The sequence below is a fragment of the Rattus norvegicus genome, chromosome 18, assembly GCF_036323735.1.
Source record: "Rattus norvegicus strain BN/NHsdMcwi chromosome 18, GRCr8, whole genome shotgun sequence".
Lineage (NCBI taxonomy): Eukaryota > Metazoa > Chordata > Mammalia > Rodentia > Muridae > Rattus > Rattus norvegicus.
In genome coordinates this window covers 74,977,312-74,982,549 of record NC_086036.1, presented here as the reverse complement: position 1 = coordinate 74,982,549, position 5,238 = coordinate 74,977,312, and the positions used below count along the sequence as shown (strand labels likewise).

General features: G+C 43.1%; 1 long non-coding RNA gene across 1 annotated transcript in view; it reads right to left on the bottom strand.

The window, feature by feature from the left end:
- LOC134483062 (uncharacterized) overlaps nt 1–4,869 on the bottom strand; it is a 25,642-nt gene extending 20,773 nt beyond the window's left edge. Inside the window, exon 1 of the long non-coding RNA XR_010059901.1 lies at nt 4,378–4,869. This is a non-coding gene — a long non-coding RNA (uncharacterized LOC134483062). The remainder of the gene's footprint in view (nt 1–4,377) is intronic.
- Between the last annotated feature and the right edge of the window lie 369 nt (nt 4,870–5,238).

Sequence of the window (5,238 nt, the reverse complement as noted above, 5' to 3'; positions counted from 1 at the left end):
TTATACAAAAGCAAAATAAGCAGGGAGTTGTCTCTTATTGGTAAAAGAGTGCCCATGTAAAGATTGGCATGTATTTGAAGAAGGCAACATGACATGCTACAAATGGCACTGAGTTATGCACCCTGTGACATAAGGTAACTGGTCTTAGGCCTGTTTTCTCATCGTTAAAACAGAATTGGTAGTGTTTGTCCTATTTCTCTTAAAACAAAAAAAGAAAGTCATTTAAGATGAAATGTATGTGATACTGTGAAAGGCACCAGAAAAAAATGCCAGCAATTATTATCTAATTTAGTTATCAGCATTTAAACAAAAGGCAATTACCTGAAGATGTGTGTGATACCTTCGTGAGTCACTTGTCACTGCCTTTCTTCGGAAGCCTGATCTTCTAAATGAGGGTGCACTACCTCCCATAGATAGGCATGGCCCTTGGTGGTGGGATGGGGCAATTCTCAAAGATTTTAATACAGAAATGTTCCTGTCCAAAGGAAGAACAGGGACAAAAACTGGAGCAGAGACTGAAGGAAGGGCCATCAGAGGATTGACCCATCTGGGGATCCTTCCTGTCTTCAGACACCAAACCAGACACTGTTGCCATTGCCAAGAGGCACTTGCTGACAGGAAACTGGTATGACTGCTCCTTTGGAAATCCAGCCAACAACTGACCAATGCAGCTGTGGATGCTTGGAGCCAACCATCAGACTGAACTCAGGGACCCCGGTGGGGGAGCTAGTGGAAGGATTAGAGGAGCTGAGGGGGATTGCAACCCCATAGGAAGAACTACATCAGTTGACCAGACCACCTAGTGCTCCCATGGACTAGACCACCAACCAAGGATTGTATAGGAAGGGATCCATGGTTCCAGATACATAGATAGCAGAGAATGACCTTGTCTCACATCAATGGGAGGGGAGGCCCTTGGTCCTATGAAGATTTGATGCCCCAGCATAGGCAGATGCTGGAGAGATGGGGCAGGAGAGGGTGCATGGGAGGGGTAGCACCCTCATAGAGGTAAAGGGAAGGGAGGAGAGTGAGGTTGTGGGATGAGAGGGCTTGTGGAGAGGTAACCAGGAAGTGTGATATCATTTGAGATGTAAATGAATGGAATGATAAATAAAAAATGAAGAGGGTGCACTTAGTAGCTATAATCAAGTGTATAAAAAGATGCGTCTCTTTCCTTCTCTTTTCCTTTCACTTCCCAGGCTTATGCATTCAAGAAATGTCCAGAAAAAAAATCAACTTGAAATTATCTACTTGGAGCATCTCCTTCTTTAATGTGAAGTGAAATATATTTTAATTATAATTTTTCTCAATGACTGATGCAGGAGGAAAAATTGATTCATAAAATGTGATTGATGAGTGAGGTTGCAAACCAACAGTGTCTTGGAATTTATTCATTAATTAAGTTAGTAATTTAATACCAAGATTGTATCCAAGTCATTTAGAAAATGACTCCCCTTTCTTGTGATTTAGATCCACTAGTTAATTGGTTTTTCTGCCTGGCTGATTGTCAGTGGCGAAGCCTAGAACACCTATACATAACTAACAAGTCCACACACAGAGCAAAGTTACCGGCTTGATCAGCTTGACTTGGTAGTTCAGGGGAACCAAGCTTTGTGCATAGGCTTCCCTTGTGATTGTTTCTGAAGCTGCCACCTCAGAAGGTATCAGGCTATGGCTATCTATACGACAGACACTCACTCTTCTGGATATCATCTGTGCAGATACTCAGCCCATTGAGTACCGTCTGTGTAGACTATGGAGAATATTCGACCACTCAATTATTTAACTGAATTCTAGTTGTTTAATGAAATTGAATGGTTGGTGAACTGAGGTCAGCAGTAGATATGGAAGCAGAGTGATTTTCTTTTCTCAGAACCTTGCTTTTTTTTCCCCAAGAAGACTGATGATTAGTTTTAATCACACTTACCCAAATAATTGACTTATGCTGGAATAAAAGTGGACTGCATTAGTAGCTAGAAGATCTGTACTTCTGTCTACTAGCCTTTTTCCAGCCAACAAATTATGTGAAAAAAGGAAACACATTTAAAACCCACACCCTATCTTCTCTCTCATTACCTCATTTCTAGTTTCAACAACACAAACAGAAGTTTAAACCAATAGTCTTCAAATGTGTGTTTCATAGAATCTGATGACAAAATCATAGTTGCTGAGGAATCTCTGCTTACATAGGCTCCAGTGATGTAAGCTCCTCTGACCTGTGTCGCTGTCCTCTTTGTGTTTGGAAGGTACCTGTAGACCCGGAGTGGCATACCAATCGCCAATGGCTACTATGTCTAGATTCCATATGAAACGAATCAAGTATAGTGACAAGGGATCCCAAGGGAGTTGAACACTTGAGCTTCATATCAGACTGAATAAAGATCAGCCCAGGGAAATGTGAACTGTAAAGGGTACACTCTGCTTATGGTATTTCAGAGCAAGAACCCTGAAGAAAGTCATGTTGGTTTGAGAAATTATGAATACTTCCCGTGGAGAGGGTATTTCTCAATTTACCTGGGATGTAAACTGAGAAAACTGAGAGAGGAAATGTAACAATAGACAGAGTTGGGTAAGTAAGGAATTTGTGTGGTGCAGCGTCTATCTTACGGATTTCTGAAGAATGAAGCCAATGAGATGCAAGCCAGAGCCTCCCAAGTGCTTTCTAGCCCTGTACTATATCCTCTTAAGAACTGGTATGTTTCATTACTTTCCAAGACCTAGTCAATGATGTCACATCAATGTAGGGGAGAAGTGCCGAGGGCCTAAATGGAAGCAGTGAGGTGGGTATGGAAAATGAATTATTTTATTTGGCTTGGGTCTAGCTGAGACACCAAAGCCATGAGCCTCCACCTTGGTTTTCACAGGGTAGCACTGTTCTCCGGTGCTAATTTGAGATTGTGAGTGTATTTTATTTTATTTTATTTATCCCTTAACTAACGGTTACACAACATGTCAGAGCTTCTTCCCACCAATTAATGAGCCCCTGCAGGCTAGGCTGGCCTTACGTTAGTCAAGCATGCACCAGGCACAATGAGAGAGCAGCCAAAGAATGACTCCAGGGCCTATGGTTCACTCCTCAGTAGCGCATGCCTATGGCTTTCCTTGTTTTGCAGCTACCCATCCCACGGGTGTGCGTTCCAAGAACTTTCCTGATCCTCTCGCTTTTACCACCACCCAAGTGTTGTCTCAACACAAATACACAAGGTAGAAAGCAAAGAGTGGGTCCAGAGGAAGGCAGCTCTCACTGGGACGCCAGCCTGCTCTGTCACTAGCTCTGTCATTATGAGCCCTGTAAATATCTCAGCTTCTGCATTCACAAATGGGAATTCTACACACACCTAATATAATACATATTGTAGAACAGAGGCTAACAGCACTGCTCTGTGGTATAGATCTTGCCCCCAAGTGTAAAGCCAGAGACTGTGTCCCCAGCCCACACCCCTGACACACACACACACACACACACACACACACACACACACACACAAATACACTCAATCAATCAATATTAAATAACAGAAACACCCTACTGTTATTGCAAAGAGTTGGGGCAGGAAGGATTATTCTGCAGGTCAAGAAGAAGAAGACCTTTTGAAAAAAAATTTTTTTAAGATTTTCAGGAAAGTTAATGAACTCAGGTTGTTCAATATTAAGTGAGGTCACACAATGTCAGAAAAAAAATAAACCACATATTCTCTCTCATAGAGTCTAGCCAATATGTAGCATCAACATACATGTCTATATATGTAAAACAAATGTACATGTGCATAGTAGTGCATGAAAGAATGAGGAAGACTGAATATAAAAAGACAGTTCTGCTGGGGACATTTTACGATTGAGGTGGCCTCTTCCAAATTGACTCCAGCTCCTATCAAGTTGTCATGAAATTAGCCAGCATGGTGATTTGTCATCAAAATGCATTCTTTTCACATATCAGGACTAATAATTTTGAAGTCCACCCTGTGATGTTCTTTAGTGACAACACCCATCCAAGGCTTCCAGCCTAAAGAGCTCTCAAACGGTAGGAATGGGCCTCGGGTACTACACAAACTCAAACACAGTACCATCTCATCAAATCAAACCCAGCAGGAGGTGAGAAGAGGTCGTCTGGCTCTGTGACATCCGCCATGGTCTACATACTCAAGTCTTACCACATGCACCTGGTGGGGCCTTACGTCACTTAAACTTAGAGCTACATAGTGTTGAGGGACCACCTCATGGAGTTCATTTCCCCGTCACTTCCTATGGATCATGGCTAGTTTTCAAACATGTAAGGTCAACTATAAGTGAACTAAGTAAGAATAGTTATCGTCATCAATGACATACAGGAAATAGCCCAGGGTAACTCTCACTCCAAAGCTCAAACCTGTCTCTTACCTCATCGTGTTGAAGTTTGAGACTCTTGACTGTATTCCCCAGCACTTCTGAGGGAGGTGGAAAGGAAAAGTAAGGGTTGTCTGTGACTGCAGTGATCAACAATGTTGGAATTAATTGTCCAATAATTAATTATCTGGGCCTGATGCCACGGAACTACGGTTCGAGTAGCTTAGGAGGCTGAGGCAGCTTCAAAGACAGAATGGACGACGCAAAACGCCAAAGGAGAGATGTGGCAATGTGTATCATTAAGCAGTTCAGCGATTGCCCAAGGATGCGCCAGTCCCTGGGCTCTGTCCCAGATACTGAAAAAGATAGTTGACATTTACTGAACTTTGGGGGTATATTTACCACATTCCGTATCTTCAAAATCCCTGAGGGCAATACTGAATTAGTCAAACTTTTGTTTCTGTGAGCAAACACTGGAGAGTTTAAGCGCTAAGAGTTCCCTTGGACACCTAGTTGCAGAGGTTCCGGTCCAGTCCGCTGTTTCCCAGAAGACCTGGAGGAGCAGCCCGTAATATGTGGCCCAAGAAGGCGAGCACAATCATCTGCTGGCTGCTTCTGACGTTTCCGGTATTATTCCATCAAAGGTCCCCTCCCCCCTTCCTCTCCCCCTCCCCCTCCCCTTCCTCTCCTACCCTCTTATGCCCCAGGAGTGACTGGCAGCGATCTTAGGAGGTAAACATTTACAGCTTAGTGTCCGGGTGGAGCAAAAGGTATTTCACCATGGGTTAAACACCTTATCCTTCCTTTTCTGCAAATGCCTTCCCGGGAATGACTCCACCTCGCCATATTACTGAAGGGAAAACAGACATATCGCAACATTGTTCTTTGCATGAAAAGGACAGTCCTTCCTAACAA